General features: G+C 42.8%; 1 long non-coding RNA gene across 1 annotated transcript; it reads right to left on the reverse strand.

The window, feature by feature from the left end:
• Window positions 1–487: 487 nt before the first annotated feature.
• LOC138416632 (uncharacterized) lies at window positions 488–21,446 on the reverse strand. Its single transcript, XR_011247787.1, has 3 exons — window positions 21,145–21,446; window positions 7,209–7,287; window positions 488–871 (listed from the first exon to the last, which is right to left on the reverse strand). It is a non-coding gene; the product is annotated as an uncharacterized lncRNA (long non-coding RNA).
• Between the last annotated feature and the right edge of the window lie 626 nt (window positions 21,447–22,072).

Consider the following 22,072-nt stretch of genomic DNA (forward strand, 5'->3'; position numbering starts at 1 on the left):
ACCTTTTGAGGAACTGCCAGACTGTTTTCTAAAGTGAACAGCCACTAATCTTGCACATGCTTCTGGTGACCTGAAATAAGTCACTTAACCTCAGTAAGCTTGAATTTCTTTATCTGTAAAATGAGGATATATCCCAGAAGAGATCTTGTAAGTACAGGGTCATCACTGCCTGACATCCAGTAGGTATTTAGCAAAAGGCAGGTACTCTGTTGTCCCCGGCAAATGGTTCCCTGCCTGCTCCTGCCTCTCCAGTTTGGATTCAAAATATAAAGCCTGTGCCATGGAAGGATTGAGTGCAGCCTAATGGAGGTGTTAGGTAGAGAAAATCAGAGTACAAAGTCATACCACCTCTCTGAATCATGTCCCAGGTTTCTAAAATAAAGAACAAATAAACAGATGAATCTCAACTCGTGTGTGCATGTTCTCTTTGCTTCTATAAACTGGACTTCTGCCCAGAAACCACAATAAGTGAAGAAGAAATCAATAATCCAAGTTTTGTATGCTAATGTAATTGGTGAAAAATGTACTACAGTGAACTCAGTTAGAACATATTCTCTAGATTGCTGGAGTTTCTTACAGGCCGCATCTCCTGAAAGACCTACAGAAATGAGATTTAGCAAAACCGTTCTCCACGTGGCTCTGAGCAATGCAGAGACGTGTAAGCCCCAGTTCCATTGTGCTGAAGCCTTGATTAGCATTTCTGTTTCTGGAAGAAAAGACTGACAGTCAATCAGTCCCAAACAACAATAATACAGCTCTGCAAAAAAGAAACTTCCACTCTTAGGGGAGTTATTGTTATTCAGGGTAAAAAATATCCCCTGGGCAGATTCACTCCACTGCAGAAGTTGGTTTCAGTGTTACTTTGCAAAACCTGGGGGGAGAAAAAAAAGAAAACCATAAAAAGTTGTACATGCAATATTTCACATTGTGAGTCGATTTGCTTTGGGGACAATAGGCAGGATGCTTAGAGAGACCTCTCCTAGCAAATGAGAAAATAAAGGGGTTTCTATCTTTAACTGCAAAAATAGTAAGAGGAGAGACTTGAAGACTGAACACAAGGGAGGCTGCCCCATTGTTGTGGCTCCCTGTGGAGGCGGGGGTCACACACACCGGAGATGAAGCCACGGTCCCAGGCTTTCTTCCACCAGCCCCAGCTTCTGGCTCCCTCTGCAGTAATGCTAATTATGGGATAAGAAAAACTAATCTTTTCTTTTTCTAAAGACATTAATCAAACCTATCAAAGAAGTACCAAAAAAAACGAAAAAAGACAAACTTTCAACTAGGGATTGCAAAGAAAGATTTAAGAGAAAAAATAGGATTTGCTCACTATTAGCCATGGGAAGGTTAAGAAGAAAGATGATAATTAAGTAAAAGCCACTTGGGATCTTCTACATGCGTTTTATACACCAAAAAGAAAAAAAAACCTAAAACCGTGTAAACTGAGTATCATAACCTGCTTCTAAGCACCCACTTGTCACTGAGTAAAAAATATATGCCGGATAAATACGCTGACAGCTCTCAGATGTAATATTACTTGTTCTGAGGCTGAATTTTATATGAAGCAGGTGTGGCATTGAGCCCTTCAGTTACTAAAATGACATCTTCCAGGAGTCCTAAGAGGTCTGGACCCCAGCAAACACCACCAGAAGGAACTAGGGAAGGAGATGGTTTGTCTGACCTCAGAGCCAGAAACCAAGTACAGTGACATTACTGAATGAAACTGGAGCATGGTATGGGGGTGGGGAGGATTTTTCCTGAAATACTGTGGCTCTGGATCAAAAGAAAATAATGCAAATGTTAGTCTCTAAATGTAAAATGCTCTCTCTATCCTCCAGGGATTTGTTTAGGTTGTTCCCTCTGTCCTACCCCAGGCTAGCCTACCATTCCTCCCGTGGTCCTTACACAGAAGCCACTTCCTGCCGCCTGCGTTCCCCAGCTCCAGAGGCTGTTATGTGACCCCATGAACTTGTGCAGCTCTCTATAATCACCTCTTCAGAGAAACTGCCTGTTTACTTCTCCAGCTGCCTGGCTTGAATGTAAGTCCCTAAAAGAAACAGAAAGCCTCATCGTGTTCACAGGGTATACTCAGGGCCTATACAACATGTGGCACATAGAAGGGCTCAATAACTTCACCAAAGTCTCTAACTGAGTGAAAGAAACAGAGCATCTGACCCCAGAAGTGAGGCAAACCCTGAAACTGCCCACTACCCAAGGTCAATCAGGCCAAGTACCGGGGGAGCGTGGGGCCTCAGAAGGACTGCCCTGGAAAAAACCATTCAAGGAAAAGATATACCCACCTCCCACCTCCGCCACTCTTCCTTTTCAGAATCTGTGGCTTTTTCTTACTGTGTCTGAGAGCAAAGAAGCTTCTTGATTGTTACATTTAAAAAGTCAAAAGCGCTTTGCAACTGTATTGTCATTACATGAGGAGCATAGGTCCCGACTACAGATTAGTAGAACAAAGGCAGATGGACCCGAGTTTAAATTCCGACTTTGCTACCAACTAAGCAAAGAAGTAAATCAGTTAATCTCTCTCTACCTCAGTTTTCTTCTCTGCAAAACAGTGATAATAACTGTGTTGCAGAATCATGGTGATTAGATAAAGTAATGAAAGGCATGTATTTGGCATTGTATTGAGGGCTATTTGTTAGTGATGGATGTGGGTGATGATGTGTTTCAGCAACTTTGAGAGGTAAGATTCCAAAATGTTTACTAAATTTGTTCCTGTTGTATCAGGCATTATAAAGAAATATAGGCTATATTTCCTGCCTTCAAGGAGGTCATAGTGCACTGAATTCAACAGACCCAGGAGCAGCTGCAGCACAGAGAGGTTAAGACACATCCCCAAGGCTCCCATGTGGCAGACTCAGGATAAAAATACAAGTCTAGTGATGCCCACGGAAAAGGCAATGGCACCCCACTCCAGTATTGTTGCCTGGAAAATGAGTGACTTCACTTTCACTTTTCAGTTTCATGCATTTGAGAAGGAAATGGCAGCCCACTCCAGTGTTCTTGCCTGGAGAATCCCAGGGACGGGGGATCCTGGTGGGCTGTCGTCTATGGGGCCGCACAGAGTCGGACACGACTGAAGTGACTTAGCAGCAGCAGCAGCAGCAGTGATGCCCAGACACTACTTTTTCCAATAGGTCACATTCCATGAGGAAGGGAAAAAGGCACATTTCTTTACTGCTGTGCACCCTGCATGGAAGGTAAGTAAAAGAAAAAATCTAATAAAATAAAAATACTGTAGTCATCGGATGGGGTTTTAGTCTGTTAAGGCTTCCATAACAATATATCACAGATTGGATGGATTGTAAACAACAGAAATTTATTTCTCACAGTTCTGAAGGCCGGGAAGTCCAAGATCAAGGTTCTAATAGCATCTGGTAAGAACCCAGTTTCTGTTTCACAGACACTGCCTTCTGGCTATGTCTCCACATGGCAGAGGGATGGGAAATCACTCTGGGATCTTCCATAGAAGAGCAGCAATCCCATTGAAGAGGGTTCTACCTTCATGATCTCATCACCCACTAGGGCCCCATCTCTGAATACCATCACTTTGAGGGTAAGGATTTCAACCTATGTGTATTGAACAGACACAAATATTCAATGCATAGCATATGGTACGGAGAAGGCAATGGCACCCCACTCCAGTACTCTTGCCTGGAAAATCCCATGGACGGAGAAGCCTAGTGGGCTGCAGTCCGTGGGGTCGCTAACAGTCAGACATGACTGAGCGACTTCACTTTCACTTTTCCCTTTCATGCATTGGAGAAGGAAATGGCAACCCACTCCAGTGTTCTTGCCTGGAGAATCCCAGGGATGCGGGAGCCTGGTGGGCTGCTGTCTATGGGGTCACACAGAGTCGGACACAACTGAGGTGACTTAGCAGCAGCAGCAGCAGCATATGGTTAAGTAGAGTGCTTCCTAGTACAGATGCATTGAGGATTTTTATCCAAAAAAAAAAAAAAAAGAGAGAGGTTTAGAAAAAAATTTCAAGAATTGTATTTAACAGTGTTGCCCCATGGGTTGCCCAGAGCAGAAAGTCTGGACCAATAAAGGTTAAGGAGCTATTTTTCAGCAGTAGAAGGAAACAGAGATAAGCTTACATTTTTTTTCCTTAATCACAATGACTCTTCTTTCAAACAAACACACACACAAAACACTACCTGTTGCAAAAACTCTTCCACACTCTGACTGAATAAAAATTATGTGTAAAGGGAACAAAATTACTTATTAACATCCCCTCCCCATTCAACCTGCCACCCACCAAAAAACTAATCCTTATAATTGCAAGGTCCCCTGTTGAATATGTAGAGATAGGGTGCTTGGATATGGGTTTGGGGGAAATAAATTACTCTGCATAAGAAAGGAAGAACTATTGAGAGCAGTCCTGGAAAAGTTCCCAGCCCACAGTCCTCTTCATAAATACAGGGTCTGCTTCTCAGGCATTGACTTGATGGTGCTCAGACATGCTCCTTCCCTGTAGGTCACGATACACTAGGTGTCCTCGTGTGTTTTGTGTTTTAAACGAGGAAGCATACTTGGGAGATGAAACCATCACCTGTAAAGGCAATGGGGGAAATTCGTTTTTAGGGTGACAGAAGGCTGAGCTCAGAACTTGGCAAAAACGGGAAAGGAGACTAATTCAATCTGATGAAGAATGGGGAGAATTCAGTGAAGTCGGGAAGGCTAGGCATCTGGGGAACTGTATAAGGGCAGGAAGACAAGTTGAGAAAGGACCCAGCAGAGGAAGAAGGGAGTTTTCTGGAGGAATAACAGGGTCAGGCAGGACTGGACTTCCATCAGAATTTTACTAAAGGCAAAACGTGGGTGAGGGAAAGCCTGACCATAATCAGAAGACGGGAATTTTCATCCTAGCTCTGCTCCAGGCTTGCTGTTGGACCTTAGTCGGACAAGTCACCAAACCTCCTCAGCATCTGGCATTCTCTCACTTGGGCAATAGTTGCTTCACAGCAATGATGACTTAGTGCCACTGAAAGTGGCTTGACTACCACGCAGGGATCTCAGGAGTGTGGCCTGGAGTGAAGCCTCCCAGTTGTTTCTCAACTATCATCTCTGCTTTGTTGGAGGCCCCCACCCTCTTCAGGGGACGTGATCCTGTTAGGGAAATTTAATGGAGGTAGTCTTGTTCAGGCTTCAGCAGTAGGAGAGCAGACCTTTGACTAACTTCTGACCCTAGCTGGACTGTGTGCCAGCCTGCAAGCACACCAATTGTTACCAGCAAGCCAAGTGGCACTTTAGATAAGAAAGGGAGAAGGTCCTGGAATTTCTGGAGCCCCAAGGACCTGGTCAGTCTTTCGGGGTCTGGAAAATCTTATGACTCACAAGGTGAAACAAACAGCACTGTAAAGGCTAAAAAAAAACCAGAGCTGCATTTTTTCATACAAACGGATGATGACATTCACAGCCTAAGGTTATAAGCAGGAGCCCCAAAACTGCAATGTGAAGTCTCACCTGTAAGTTGGATGTACCAACTAGGACCTCTTCCATCTGGGACTCCAGTTGCTGTTTCTTAGGACTTCCCAGAGATGTTCAAGTCTAGATGCACGTTTCAACCCAGTTTGGTGATGTAATATCTCTCTCTGTTGCTGCTGCTGCTGCTGAGTCACCTCAGTCGTGTCCAACTCTGTGCGACCCCATAGACGGCAGCCCGCCACGCTCCCCCTTCCCTGGGATTCTCCAGGCAAGAACACCGGAGTGGGTTGCCATTTCCTTCTCCAATGCATGAAAGTGAAGTCGCTCAGTCATGTCTGACTCTTAGCGACCGCATGGACTGCAGCCCACTAGGCTCCTCTGTCCATGGGATTCCAGGCAAGAGTACTGGAGTGGGGTGCCATTGCCTTCTCTGAATATCTCTCTCTACTGTTTCTGTTTTCTTTTAAAGACTGTATATTGACATCAAGTCAAATAATCCTCCCTTAAATATTGAGATTGTTCATTGTATGTGTAACAAGTGGTTTCTTTTCTTAACAAATCCTTCAAATCTAAAATGGAAGTAAAACTTTTGACAAAACAGATTTGTATCTCAGGCTTTGCTTCCCAAGTGGCACTAGTGGTAAAGAATCCACCTACCAATGCAGGAGACACAGAAGATATGGGTTTGATCCCTGGCTTGGCAAGATCCCCTGGAGGAGGAAATGGCAACCCACTTCGGTATCCTCACCTGGAGAATCCCATGGACGGAGGAGCTTGGTGGGCTACAGTCCATGGGTCACAAAGAGTCCGATATGTCTGAGTGACTGAACATACACATACACATTTGTTTGCTTGGGGTCCGATAATCTCATCTTTGTATTTAGAATCCTTTCAGAATGTACTTGAACATATTGATTTCCTTTCCTAGATAAGAGAGATGCTGGGTAGAGAGCAGACTTGGCACTCTGAAGAACTAATTGTCAAGTCACCCTTGTTCTGGCCTTGGTTGTGTGAAGCCACAGTCTCCCTTTGATTGAGTTTCCTTATGCTTAAATGAGATGGTTGGAACTGACAATCTTTAAGGTCCCTTCAGGCTGCAAAGTTCAATGGTCCCTTGAAAGACCACTCCTGAGGCTATCCTACCAGTCTGGAGTTCCAGCATTTTCTATTGCCCAATTAGCAGCATTTATCTAACTTTTTTTTGTCAGGTATGTGCTTCTATTCCAGGCATTCTGAGCCAATTCTGCAAATCAGACTTCTTGGAAGACTCAAATGTTTTAAACCACCTTCAAACATAAGACATCAAATGTACCATTTTCCCTTCATCCACCAACTTTGTACTTTTATCCAAAAATAAAAGAAGGAGGTACTGAGTCCATCTGGCATGATTTGCCTTGAATAAAAGCCCATCTGCTTATTATTTCTAATTTCATTGTCCTCTAGAATGTTTACAGAAGTTTCTTTCAATATTTATTGCACTATGTTTCTAATTACTGATCCAGTAATCCAGACCATCCACGCAGACTTGGTGGGGTACCATGCAAGGATGTAGGTGTCTTTCTCCTTTTCATCTCCACAGTTCTTTACTCTGGAGGCACAATGTGGCCCTCGGCCATCATTACACCCCCCTGGTGTCACGCTGCAGCGATGGATTCTGACAATCAGTTCCTTTATCTCGAGTCTTCCTGGGGCTTGCCAACAAAGCTGCCTCTGTTGAATCTTTGCCTGCCTCGACACCATTGTTGTCATAGCAAGGACAGAGTAATTACCTGGTTGATTATCCTGAGGTTGGCTCCATCCAGCCCATGATCACTGGGAACAGAAGGCTTATCTCTGTCTTCAGGAGTCCTGAAGAGATGGGTAAGAGATTCACATTTCTCAACTTACTGAAAGACATTTCTGAAAGAAAAGGATGGTCTCTGCAAGAATGGAGGCATTTCCAACCAAATCCTTTTCCAAAATACCTCCCTAAAAATCAAAAAAAAAAAAAAAACACTAAAAACTGTTTAAAATTAACCCTCTTTTTCCCAAATGAGCTCCCATTTCTGATTTCCCCAGTTCTATTATGATGCTTTACTTTTCTCATCCCGTGGCACTATCACTGCCCACAATCAAGCACATTCTGTTACTCCTTCTTTGTAGTATCTTGATGCCTTTTCCATCTGCCCCTGACTTCCCGAACCCACTCCATCATCTAATTTCAGCCCCCTATCACATGGTCTGCATTCTTTTTTTTTTTTTTTTTTTTAATTTTAAAATCTTTAATTCTTACATGCGTTCCCAAACATGACCCCCCCTCCCACCTCCCTCCCCACAACATCTCTCTGGGTCATCCCCATGTACCAGCCCCAAGCATGCTGCACCCTACGTCAGACATGGACTGGCGATTCAATTCTTACATGATAGTATACATGTTAGAATTCCCATTCTCCCAAATCATCCCACCCTCTCCCTCTCCCTCTGAGACCAAAAGTCCGTTATACCCATCTGTGTCTTTTTTCCTGACTTGCATACAGGGTCGTCATTGCCATCTTCCTAAATTCCATATATATGTGTTAGTATACTGTATTGGTGTTTTTCTTTCTGGCTTACTTCACTCTGTATAATTGGCTCCAGTTTCATCCATCTCATCAGAACTGATTCAAATGAATTCTTTTTAACGGCTGAGTAATACTCCATTGTGTATATGTACCACAGCTTTCTTATCCATTCATCTGCTGATGGACATCTAGGTTGTTTCCATGTCCTGGCTATTATAAACAGTGCTGCGATGAACATTGGGGTACATGTGTCTCTTTCAATTCTGGTTTCCTCGGTGTGTATGCCCAGAAGTGGGATTGCTGGGTCATAAGGGAGTTCTATTTGCAATTTTTTAAGGAATCTCCACACTGTTCTCCATAGTGGCTGTACTAGTTTGCATTCCCACCAACAGTGTAGGAGGGTTCCCTTTTCTCCACACCCTCTCCAGCATTTATTGCTTGCAGATTTTTGGATCGCAGCCATTCTGACTGGTGTGAAGTGGTACCTCATTGTGGTTTTGATTTGCATTTCTCTAATAATGAGTGATGTTGAGCATCTTTTCATGTGTTTGTTAGCCATCCGTATGTCTTCTTTGGAGAAATGTCTATTTAGTTCTTTGGCCCATTTTTTGATTGGGTCGTTTATTTTTCTGGAGTTGAGCTGCATAAGTTGGTTGTATATTTTTGAGATTAGTTGTTTGTCAGTTGCTTCATTTGCTATTATTTTCTCCCATTCTGAAGGCTGTCTTTTCACCTTGCTTATATTTTCCTTTGTTGTGCAGAAGCTTTTAATTTTAATTAGATCCCATTTGTTTATTTTTGCTTTTATTTCCAGAATTCTGGGAGGTGGATCATAGAGGATCCTGCTGTGATTTATTTCTGAGAGTGTTTTGCCTATATTCTCCTCTAGGAGTTTTATAGTTTCTGATCTTACATTTAGATCTTTAATCCATTTTGAGTTTATTTTTGTGTACGGTGTTAGAAAGTGATCTAGTTTCATTCTTTTACAAGTGGTTGACCAGTTTTCCCAGCACCACTTGTTAAAGAGATTGTCTTTACTCTATTGTATATTCTTGCCTCCTTTGTCAAAGATAAGGTGTCCATATGTGTGTGGATTTATCTCTGGGCTTTCTATTTTGTTCCATTGATCTATATGTCTGTCTTTGTGCCAGTACCATACTGTCTTGATGACTGTGGCTTTGTAGTAGAGCCTGAAGTCAGGCAAGTTGATTCCTCCCGTTCCATTCTTCTTTCTCAAGATTGCTTTGGCTATTCGAGGCTTTTTGTATTTCCATACAAATCTTGAAATTATTTGTTCTAGTTCTGTGAAAAATGTGGCTGGTAGCTTGACAGGGATTGCATTGAATTTGTAAATTGCTTTGGGTAGTATACTCATTTTCACTATATTGATTCTTCCGATCCATGAACATGGTATATTTCTCCATCTATTAGTGTCCTCTTTGATTTCTTTCATCAGTGTTTTATAGTTTTCTATATATAGGTCTTTAGTTTCTTTAGGTAGATATATTCCTAAGTATTTTATTCTTTTCGTTGCAATGGTAAATGGAATTGTTTTCTTAATTTCTTTTTCTACTTTCTCATTATTCGTGTATAGGAATGCAAGGGATTTCTGTGTGTTGATTTTATATCCTGCAACTTTACTATATTCATTGATGATCTCTAGTAATTTTCTGGTGGAGTCTTTAGGGTTTTCTATGTAGAGGATCATGTCATCTGCAAACAGTGATAGTTTTACTTCTTCTTTTCCAATTTGGATTCCTTTTATTTCTTTTTCTGCTCTGATTGCTGTGGCCAAAACTTCCAGAACTATGTTGAATAGTAGCGGTGAAAGTGGACACCCTTGTCTTGTTCCTGACTTTAAGGGAAATGCTTTCAATTTTTCGCCATTGAGGATAATGTTTGCTGTGGGTTTGTCATATATAGCTTTTATTATGTTGAGGTATGTTCCTTCTATTCCTGCTTTCTGGAGAGTTTTTATCATAAATGGATGTTGAATTTTGTCAAAGGCCTTCTCTGCATCTATTGAGATAATCATATGGTTTTTATTTTTCAATTTGTTAATGTGGTGAATTACATTGATTGATTTGCGGATATTGAAGAATCCTTGCATCCCTGGGATAAAGCCCACTTGGTCATGGTGTATGATCTTTTTAATGTGTTGTTGGATTCTGATTGCTAGAATTTTGTTGAGGATTTTTGCATCTATGTTCATCAGTGATATTGGCCTGTAGTTTTCTTTTTTTGTGACATCTTTGTCAGGTTTTGGTATTAGGGTGATGGTGGCCTCATAGAATGAGTTTGGAAGTTTACCTTCCTCTGCAATTTTCTGGAAGAGTTTGAGGAGGATAGGTGTTAGCTCTTCTCGAAATTTTTGGTAGAATTCAGCTGTGAAGCCGTCTGGACCTGGGCTTTTGTTTGCTGGAAGATTTCTGATTACAGTTTCAATTTCCGTGCTTGTGATGGGTCTGTTAAGGTTTTCTATTTCTTCCTGGTTCAGTTTTGGAAAATTGTACTTTTCTAAGAATTGGTCCATTTCTTCCACGTTGTCCATTTTATTGGCATACAACTGCTGATAGTAGTCTCTTATGATCCTTTGTATTTCTGTGTTGTCAGTTGTGATCTCTCCATTTTCATTTCTAATTTTATTGATTTGATTTTTCTCTCTTTGCTTCTTGATGAGTCTGGTTAATGGTTTGTCAATTTTATTTATCCTTTCAAAGAACCAGCTTTTGGCTTTGTTGATTTTTGCTATGGTCTCTTTTGTTTCTTTTGCATTTATTTCTGCCCTAATTTTTAAGATTTCTTTCCTTCTACTCACTCTGGGGTTCTCCAACTCTTCCTTTTCTAGTTGCTTTAGTTGTAGAGTTAGGTTGTTTATTTGACTTTTTTCTTGTTTCTTGAGGTATGCCTGTATTGCTATGAACTTTCCTCTTAGCACTGCTTTTATAGTGTCCCACAGGTTTTGGGTTGTTGTGTTTTCATTTTCATTAGTTTCTATGCATATTTTGATTTCTTTTTTGATTTCTTCTGTGATTTGTTGGTTATTCAGAAGTGTGTTGTTCAACCTCCATATGTTGGAATTTTTAATAGTTTTTCTCCTGTAATTGAGATCTAACCTTAATGCATTATGGTCAGAAAAGATGCTTGGAATGATTTCGATTTTTTTGAATTTATCAAGTTTAGATTTATGGCCCAGGATGTGATCTATCCTGGAGAAGGTTCCATGAGCACTTGAAAAAAAGGTGAAATTCATTGTTTTGGGGTGAAATGTCCTGTAGATATCAATTAGATCTAACTGATCTAATGTATCATTTAAAGTTTGCGTTTCTTTGTTAATTTTCTGTTTAGTTGATCTGTCCATAGGTGTGAGTGGGGTATTAAAGTCTCCCACTATTATTGTGTTATTGTTGATTTCCCCTTTCATACTTGTTAGCATTTGTCTTACATATTGCGGTGCTCCTATATTAGGTGCATATATATTTATAATTGTTATATCTTCTTCTTGGATTGTTCCTTTGATTATTATGTAGTGGCCTTCTTTGTCTCTTTTCACAGCCTTTGTTTTAAAGTCTATTTTATCGGATATGAGTATTGCCACTCCTGCTTTCTTTTGGTCTCTATTTGCGTGGTATATCTTTTTCCAGCCCTTCACTTTCAGTCTGTATGTGTCCCTTGTTTTGAGGTGGGTCTCTTGTAAGCAGCAAATAGAGGGGTCTTGTTTTTGTATCCATTCGGTCAGTCTTTGTCTTTTGGTTGGGACGTTCAACCCATTTACGTTTAAGGTGATTATTGATAAGTATGATCCCGTTACCATTTACTTTGTTGTTTTGGGTTCGGGTTTATACACCCTTTTTGTGTTTCCTTTCTAGAGAATATCCTTTAGAATTTGTTGGAGAGCTGGTTTGGTGGTGCTGAATTCTCTCAGCTTTTGCTTGTCTGTAAAGCTTTTGATTTCTCCTTCGTATTTGAATGAGATCCTTGCTGGGTACAGTAATCTGGGCTGTAGGTTATTGTCTTTCATCACTTTAAGTATGTCTTGCCATTCTCTCCTGGCCTGAAGAGTTTCTATTGAAAGATCAGCTGTTATCCTTATGGGAATCCCCTTGTGTGTTATTTGTTGTTTTTCCCTTGCTGCTTTTAATATTTGTTCTTTGTGTTTGATCTTTGTTAATTTGATTAATATGTGTCTTGGGGTGTTTCGCCTTGGGTTAATCCTATTTGGAACTCTCTGTGTTTCTTGGACTTGAGTGATTATTTCCTTCCCCATTTTAGGGAAGTTTTCAACTATTATCTCCTCAAGGATTTTCTCATGATCTTTCTTTCTGTCTTCTTCTTCTGGGACTCCTATAATTCGAATGTTGGAGCGTTTCATATTGTCCTGGAGGTCTCTGAGATTGTCCTCATTTCTTTTAATTCGTTTTTCTTGTTTCCTCTCTGATTCATTTATTTCTACCATTCTATCTTCTATTTCACTAATCCTATCTTCTGCCTCCGTTATTCTACTATTTGTTGCCTCCAGAGTGTTTCTGATCTCATTTATTGCGTTATTCATTATATTTTGACTCTTTTTTATTTCTTCTAGGTCCTTGTTAAACCTTTCTTGCATCTTCTCAATCTTTGTCTCTAGCCTATTTATCTGTGATTCCATTTTGATTTCAAGATTTTGGATCATTTTCACTATCAATATTCGGAATTCCTTCTCCGGTAGATTCCCTACTTCTTCCTCTTTTGTTTGGTTTGGTGGGCAGCTCTCCTGTTCCTTTACCTGCTGAGTATTCCTCTGTCTCTTCATCTTGGTTATATTGCTGCGTTTGGGGTGGCCTTTTTATATTCTGGTAATTTGTGGAGTTCTCTTTATTTTGGAGCTTCCTCACTTTGGGTGGGGTTCTATCAGTGGCTTGTCAAGGTTTCCTGGTTAGGGAGGCTTGTGTTGGAGTTTTGGCGGGTGGAGCTGGGTTTCTTCTCTCTCGAGTGCAGTGGAGTAACCCGTAATGGGTTACAAGACATCAAAGGTTTTGGGATAATATTGAGCTGCCTGTATATTGAGGCTCAGGGGATTGTTTCTGTGTTGCTGGAGAATTTGCGTGGTATGTCTTGTTTTGGAACTTGTTGGCCCTTGGGTGGAGCTTGGTTTTGGTGTAGGTATGAAGGCATTAGATGGGCTCCTATTGCTTAATGTTCCCTGAATTCATGAGTTCTCTAATGTTTTCAGGCTTTGGATTTAAGCCTCCTGCTTCTGGCTTTCAGTTTTATTTTTACAGTAGCCTCTAGACTTCTCCATCTATACAGCACCGATGATAAAACATCTAGGTTAAAGATGAAAAGTTTCTCCACATTGAGGGACACTCAGAGAGGTTCACTGGGTTATAAGGAGAAGAGAAGATGGAGGAGGTAGTTAGAGGTAACTGGAATGAGATGCGGTGAGATCAAAAGAGAAGAGAGCAAACTAGCCAGTAGTCACTTCCTTATGTGCGCTCTATAGTTTGGCCCGCTCAGGGGTATTTACAGAGTTATACGGGGAAGAGGAGAGGGAGGAAGTGGACAGAGGTGACCAGGAGGATCAGAGAGAGGAATGAGTGGGAGAGAGACAAATCCTGCCAGTAACCTGTTCCTTAGGTGTTCCCCACCGTCTGGAACACACAGAGATTCACAGAGTTGGATAGAGGAGAGATGGGGGGGGAAAGAGACAGAGGCCACCTGGTGGAGAAAAAGGAGAGTCCAGAGGAGGAGAGAGTGGTCAAGCCAGTAATCTCGCTCTCAGGTAAACTGGGGTAGTGAAGTTTGGGTTTTTAAATGTACAAAATTGGCAATAAACACCTAAGAGCAAAGATTAAAAATCTAGAGTAGAGTTTGGATTTTCAAAGATACAATATTAAAGAGAAGCAGAAGGAAAAAGGAAGAAAGAAAAAAAAGAATTATTAAAAAACAAACAGACAATCAAAAAAAAAAAAAAACATCAACAACCATCCAAAGACTATATATGGTGTTTGCCTTAAAAAAAAAAAAAAGGTCTTTAAAAAAAATTAGTAATAATAGGTTATAGAAATAAAAATTTAAGGAGAAAAAGAAGACAACAATTAAAAAAAAAGTTAGAAAAAAAAGCAAAAAAAAAAAAAGGAGTGCTTTTAAAAATATTAAAATATATATATATATATATCTTGCCCTTTCTGGTATTATGGGCCGTGTGGGATCACTTCCAAGGTGGTTCCCTCTGATTAACTTCTTCTGTTTGCTGGTTTTTTAGGATCACTAGTTCAGTCGCGCTGTGGGGAGGGGGGATGCTGCAAACAAATAGCACTGTCGTGTGCACACAGTATCTCTGCTCCGCTTGACCTGTCCTTTCTCGCGGCGCACAAACCGCTCCGGTTCTACGATGCTCAGCTGGGAACCGTCTGGGGCCGGCCCTAGGCTGCGTGCACTTCCCCGGTCCAAGCCGCTCAGGTTCGGCGCTCAGGCAGCCCTCAGAGGCACAGATTCGGCTGGAACTGCGCTTTGTGCCCTTCCCAGGTCCGAGTAGCTCAGGAGTTTGGCGAGTTTGGCGAGCGCGGTCGCCGCGGCTTGTCACCTTTTCTGCCGCTGCTGCTCAGCTTTCTGGGCGGACTGCTGGCGCACCCCGTGAGGCAAATTGTGACTGTCCAGCTCCCCCAGAAGTCTTAGCAAAGGAGCCTGCTTGCAGTTAGGTAAGCAAAGTCTCTCCGGGTCTGCAGTTGCCCCTTTCCAGACCTTACGGCTCTGGCTGCCTGTCCCCGGCGGGGGATGGTCTGCAGCCGGCTTTTTCCGTTCCGTCCTTTGTTCTGTGCTCGGTCCTGGCGGGGTCTTATGTTCGAGCTTTTCGCGTGGTAGCTATCCCACAGTCTGGTTTGCTAGCCCAGGTTAGGTCGTTCTGGTTGCGCGTGGGGCGTTCCTGCCCGATTCTTACAAAGCTCTGCAGCCCGCGCCTCCCGCGCGTCCCTGCCCTGCCCCCACTTCCCAATGGCGGATGCAGGCGTCTGTGCTGCTTTTCCGCTGGGGGAGTTACTGTTGGGCTTGTAATCTGTTGGTTTTAATTATTTATCTATTTTTCCTTCCTGTTATGTTGCCCTCTGTGTTTCCAAGGTTCGCCACAGACTCGGCAGGGAGAGTGTTTCCTGGTGTTTGGAAACCTCTCTTCTTAAAATTCCCTTCCCAGGACGGGCTTCCCTTCCCGGGACGGAGCTCCCTCCCCACCTCCTTTGTCTCCTTTTTCGTCTTTTATATTTTATCCTACCTGTTTTTGAAGACAAAGGTCTGCTTTTCTGGTTGCCTGATGTCCTCTGCCAGCCTACATAATTTGTTTTGTGAAGTTTGCTCAGCGTTGAAATGTTCTTTTGAGGAATTTGTGAAGGAGAAAGTGATCTTCCCGTCCTATTCCTCCGCCATCTTTCCCTCCTCCCCATGGTCTGCATTCTTGCAGGACTTCCTATCTCTCAGTCTCTCCTCCACCCCACTCAACAAGCACATGACTCCAGAACATAAAATATTGATTACATCACTGTCCAATTCAGCAATATGCTATGAGTGCCTTTGGCCTTCAGGATTCCATGCTGTCGCTGACTCACAGAGGGTCTCCACAATTGAGCCTCACAGCCCCCAGCTGGCTGTGTATCCCACAGCTGCACCACGAATCCTCTTTTCAGCCCCACGGGGAGTACTGGGCCCTCCCTGAGCTGCATACTCAGCTTTTGTTCACACACTAACTTGCCAAGCATGTGAAAAATTTGAAAATTTACAAAGACAGAATCTGAGGTGAAATCTGACTGCAGACACCTAGGGATTAAAACTGAATATAGCAGTGAATTTTTATGGGGTGGGTCACCATTCTTCCAATTCTCATGCTGCCCCAGATCCAGGAGAAATATCCCCACTCTGTAGACAGGCCACAGCTCTCCTTTAATGATCCAGAAGGAAGTTCTGGAATGAAGGGATGGAGGGAGGGGAAGAAAGGAAGAGAGAATGAGGAAAAGAAAAGAGTAAAAGAAAAAAAAAGCAGGCACTATACAGAAAAGGCAGGACTTATGGGTCAAAAAGATGGGCTTTGGAGTCAAATAGAACCAGATTCAAACCTCAGCTCAAACTAAAGCTGCAAGTTGGGCTCTTTACTTAACCTCCCTGAGACTGTTTCCTTATCGGTAAACAGGGTGAATATCCACCTTGCAGGGTCAGTGTGAGTATTAGTCAACGTATGTAGATTCCCAGCCCAGATCTTGGCTCTTAGCCTCTTGATCTTTGCTGAATTACCCCACTGCCACCTCCAGCCCTAGCAGGTTCCACTGCAAGGGTGCTTATAGGGTGGGTTCACTCTACCAGCCTCCAGTCCAGCTTCTAACCAGGACTAGAGCGTGCAGTGGGAGCCTGTTGTCTGGCCAGTGGTTACAGCTCTTCCCCCACAGATCACAGCTCTACATATGCTCCTACTGAGACTTTCCCTCAGACTACAACTCAGCTGCCCATGTCCCCAAAAGCCCACCAGGTGGGTCTCCCCACACCCCTTCAAATATCAATGCCCCCTTGTCATCCCTAGTGACCAGCTGCAGACCTGGGCTCCCGAGAATGAGCAGCACTGGCTCCGGCTCGCGACATGACCGCAGGATGAGGCAGTCAGCCCGGAGCTGGGCTCCTGAGTCCTGCTCCCAGGATTGTCCCTATCCCTAACATCTCCTAACTGACTAATCTTGAGTGTATCACTTCAATTCTGTGAGCCTTGGTTTCCTAGTCTCTAAAATGAAGACCTGCTTCCTGGGGTTGTTGTGAAGAGTAAATGAGTTAATGAACACAAAACATTTAGAATATTGCCTGGCACACAGTGGGTAATCGATAAAATATTAGCTGTTCGAATTAATAAAGCCTTTCATCATCAAGGTCTCAAGTGCCTCACAATCAGGCTGATTAAGATGGCTCCCTGTTTACCCTGGGGCTTCTTCAAAACATCCTGCTTGTTGTCATGACCACCATGTGCCCACATGTGGTGCACACGCATACAAACACACAGCCTTCAGCCTTCAGCAGTACCAACCCTGAGGCAAGAGAAGACTGATTCCCTGGAGCCTCCAATAACAAGCACTGTTCTCCACCATCTCCTGATGAAACTAAGTCAGCACTCAGCAGTAATCCTACATCTGCTTCACTCAGCAGACTGCCTTTGCTTCTCCCAGGTCAGCAGGGGAGAAGGTCAGAGGTCAACTGGAATCATCTGACCCAACCCTTTGTTGAGAGATCATAAAAATTGATGTCTTTTGGCCTGAAATGTCTGACTTGTCAGTATCACCTCAACTTACAGGGTATTTCTCAACTTTACACTTTTCTTTGGCCTTACTCAGAAAGTTTACAAATTCGAATTCAACCTTTCCGAAAACATTTACTGAGCGTCAGTTTTATGCCCCGAATTGTGCTGGGGCTGCAGGTATAAGGATGACTCAGAGACAGACTTTAGATTTCAGGTTACAGTCAAGAGAGGAAAACTGGCAGCTGGACAGATCACTTCAATGCAATGTGATATATGCTAAGGCAGAGAAAGGCACGAGGAGCTTGGAGAGAACACAGAAGAGGCATCCAATCCAGCCCGTAGATCAGGAAAAGCTGCTAGGAGAGAGTGACTCCAGAGAGGCATCTTGAAGGGTGAGTAGTCATTAACAAAAGAATAGCATTTTTAGAGCATATTGGCATAAAGAGAAGTTGGGTCAGTTGCAGAGACATGGATGGACCTAGAGACCATCATACAGAGTGAAGTAAGTCAGAAAGAGAAAAGCAAATATCATATATTAATGCATATATTAGAATCTAGAAAAATAGTATGCTGCTGCTGCTCAGTCGCTTCAGCAGTGCCCGACTGTGTGCGACCCCATAGACGGCAGCCCACCAGGCTCCCCCGTCCCTGGGATTCTCCAGGCAAAAACACTGGAGTGGGTTGCCATTTCCTTCTCCAATGCATGAAAGTGAAAAGTGAAAGTGAAGTCACTCAGTCGTGTCCAACTCTTAGCAACCCCATGGACTGTGGCCCACCAGGCTCCTCTGTCCATGGGATTTTCCAGGCAAGAGTACTGGAGTGGGGTGCCATTGCCTTCTCCAAGAAAAATGGTATAGATGATCTTATTTGCAAAACAGAAATAGAAACACAGACATAGAGAACAAATGCATGGATCCAGGAGGGGAAAGGGGAGGGATGAATTGGGAGATTGGGATTTGACATATATACACTATTGATACTATCTATAAAACAGATAACTAATGAGAGCCTACTGCACAGCTCAGGGCTTCCTTCATAGCTCAGTTGGTAAAGAATCCACCTGCAATGCAGGAGACCCCAGTTTGATTTCTGGGTTGGGGAGATCCCCTGGAGAAGGGATAGGCTACCCACTCCAGTATTCTTGGGTTTCGTTTGTGGCTCAGCTGGTAAAGAATCCGCCTGCAATGCAGGAGACCTGGGTTCAATCCCTGGGTTGGGAAGATCCCCTGAAGAAGGGAAAGGCTCTCCACTCCAGTATTCTGGTCTGGAGAGTTCCATGGACTGCATAGTCCATGGGGTCATAAAAAGTCAGACATGACAGCAAATTTAACTTCACGTCACTGCATAGCTCAGGGAACTGTGATGATCTAAATGGGAAGGAAATCCAAAAAAGGGGGAGTATATGTATACTTATAGCCAACTCTCTTTGCTGTACAGCAAAAACACAACATTGTAAAGCAACTATACTCCAATAAAATTACTTTTAAAAAATGTCAGGCTAGAAAAAGTGCCAAAGCTAAGGAAGGTTATTAGTGTATAATTCCTGTAATTGAAATAATACCTAGTAGAAAAATAAGCAACTATAAATTTCTAGGGAGAGACTGGAAAAGAGAGCAGGAATTTCACTTCTTTAAATAGTATGAGAACTCACATAAAACTGATATTAAGTTAGAAATAATAAAGAGAATAATAAAAAAGTGACAGAGTCCTTCCTACCTCCACCAAAAAAAAAAAGATGCATGGATATGACAATCTACTTCTGTCTTACCTTACTGAGACAGGGAGAATCTCTCTGGGGATTCATGCCAAATAACTGATCTGATAAAATACCCGCAAAAAGCATATCAGCATAAAAAATACAGTGCGATTTTTGTAACTATGGTCATTTAGCACCACTGGAGGGTACAGAGGGCTTCCCAGGTGGCATGGTGGTAAAGAACCCACCTACCGATGCAGGAGACGCAGGAGATCTGGGTTCGATCCCTGGGTCATGAAGACTCCCTGGAGCAGGAAGTGGCAACCACTCCAGTACTCTTGCCTAGAGAACTTCACGGACAGAGAAACCTGGCAGGCTATACAGTCTGTGGGGTCACAAAAAGTAGGACGTGACGGAGCGCACACACACACAGGGTGAGGAGGAGGGGTAGCAGATGAGACGGAAGATGAGCAGGTACTAGACCATGAAACGGAGAAGGCAATGGCACCCCACTCCAGTACTATTGCCTGGAAAATCCCATGAAGGGAGGAGCCTGGAAGGCTGCAGTCCATGGGGTCGCTGAGTCAGACATGACAGCAACTTCACTTTCATTTTTCACTTTCATGCATTGGAGAAGGAAATGGCAACCCACTCCAGGGTTCTTGCCTGGAGAATCCCAGGGACAGGGGAGCCTGGTGGGCTGCCGTCTATGGGGTCGCACAGAGTCGGACACGGCTGAAGTGACTTAGCAGCAGACCATGAAAGGACTAAAGTCTTTTGAATATTATCCTGGAACAAAAGGGGAAACACTGAAAGGTTCTAGCAGAGTAGTAACATGGTAAAAGTCGAATTTAGGTAGAAGTGAGAAGGTAGGTGGGACAGGGGAGAAGTATCTAGAAGCAGAGAACATTTAGTGATTATTTATAATAATCCAAGTGAGAGATGGTAAGGATCTGAACTAAAGACCTGTCAGTAGAATTGAGAGAGTTTCTGTTTAATTTCAGAACTATTTAGGAGGTTAGGTCATCAAACTTTGGGACTGCTTAGGAAGAAAAGGGAGAGGACACAGAGATGAATGAGTCCCAAATTTCTATCATAAATGAAACATCAAGTTTTGATTTATGCACTAGAAATCCTAAGAGTATTTGGATTTATACAACAGGTTTTCTGTGCAACATTACAGATAATTTTAAGACAACGCTAAATAAAAACTGTCATACCAACTAGGTCACAAAGAAAACAGTTTCTGACCATGAAGCCTCAAATGGGTACTTGTGTGGTGGTGGGGGGGGGGGGTGGGTAGCAAGAGACCTTGAACCTAATTGAAGCATCTACAACTGAAGTTCAGTCTCCTGGAAATGACAGTTCATATAAAGAAGAACAGATGAAAGGGGTCGGGAAATACACAGAAGCAAAGACTTAGGTATAGGACAAACGTCTGTGGTCAAGATAACAGGACTGTGATCAGAACAACACTGGAGAGCTGAGTTTAAACCAGGAAACTGCAAAGGGAAAGGTAACTCCTGCAACATGAGATGCTACTGTTAACAAATAGCAACTTCAGAGCAACAGACACAAGCCTTGGTGTTGACCACACTGGAAACACAAAACCAACATTAATTTATTTTCCATCTTGATCATTCTGGACCATTCAAAATTCTGTTGTCGGGCTCTGTTAACTAGAACTGGGAAAGTCCACTTAAGATCATGGAAGATGGGTGTTGAAGATGAGTTTGGGAGAGAAGGCAAATGTTAAGCCTGGGAATATGTTCTACATTTGTAAGCCATAGTGAGTCATCTCAGGCTTTAGAACAGAGTCGTGATGTGATGAAAGCAAATTTTTGAAAATAGTCTGGAGAGTTCCCTGGTGGCCTGGTGGTTAAGACTCAGGCTTTTCACTGCCAGTCACCCCAGGTTTAATCTTTGGTTGGGGTGCTAAAATCCTACAAGCCATATGGTGCAGCCAAAAGTAAGAGTGTGGAAGCCCCTCGCAAAATGGATTATCTTGACTGAAATCCCCTCAAATACTACAGTATGGCTGCCACTCATTAAATCTTTCAGTTTCTCCATTAACTGGCATCTTCAGACTCTGCTCCCTCTAAACCCCCGGCAACATTGTTTCCTAAAGGCTCCTAGCTCTCTGTCTCAGTGACGTTCAAACAGAGTGTGTATGGGTTCAGTCGCTCAGGCATGTACAACTTTTTGCAACCCCATAGACTGTAACTCACCAGGGTCCTCTGTCCATGGGATTTCCCAGCAAAAATACTGGAGTGAGTTGCCGTTTCCTTCTCCAGGAGATCTTCCTGACCCAGGGAAAGAAATCCGTGTCTCTTGTGTCTCCTGAAATGGCAGGCGGATTCTTTACCACTGAGCGCCTGGGGAACCCTCACTCATGTTCAACCAGAGGAGATGCCAAACTCCCTCAACACAGCAGTCCTGTACATCAAAGACTTGTCCTGTTCAGAATGCCTGCAGTGCCCAGGATGAGAAGCAGGGTATCTGATCTCTTTCTCAGCTCCTACTTTTGTCTTCTGTAAATTTTCTTCTGCTGCTTATCACCAGGCATCCTGCCAGCCAAGCTGCCCGAATAGCAGGTTAAGTGGTCACTCAGCTGTCATCAAACTCTTTCTCCCTTTCAGAAGCAACTGGAGGCAAGCCAACGCCCATTATTGACCTAGTTCCACAGCAACTTAAGATTTCCACAGTGGTTTCTACTAGCCAATTCCCATGTCAACACATACTTCAAGTCAGTTTTGTTATTAGCGGTTTGTAAGTGGAGAGACTCCAATACAGATATGGAAACCTGCTCATGTCTCCTACATTTAGTTCACAGAGTCAGACTGTGGGAAGCTGTTTTCAAAGTTATACTAATTCTTTCAAATCTCTAGGAAATTTACTTAGTAGGGTGTCATTTGTGAAGAAATTTTAATATAAACATCTCTTGCTTTTGGAATTCAAATACTTTTGTGGCCTAGTTATGAAAAGTGAATCTCCTCCACTGGTTTTTATTGTATTATTGAAGATATATTCAAATTTTTAATCTCTTTAAAGAGATGAATGCATTATTGCCATCTCTTTGAGCCTGTCTTTTCAAGTCTCTTACATTTTATCTTGTATTATTGGCCCTCTTTGAGGGACTGCAGTATCTTTCTAATC

The sequence above is a fragment of the Ovis canadensis genome, chromosome 12 (genome assembly GCF_042477335.2).
Source record: "Ovis canadensis isolate MfBH-ARS-UI-01 breed Bighorn chromosome 12, ARS-UI_OviCan_v2, whole genome shotgun sequence".
NCBI lineage: Eukaryota > Metazoa > Chordata > Mammalia > Artiodactyla > Bovidae > Ovis > Ovis canadensis.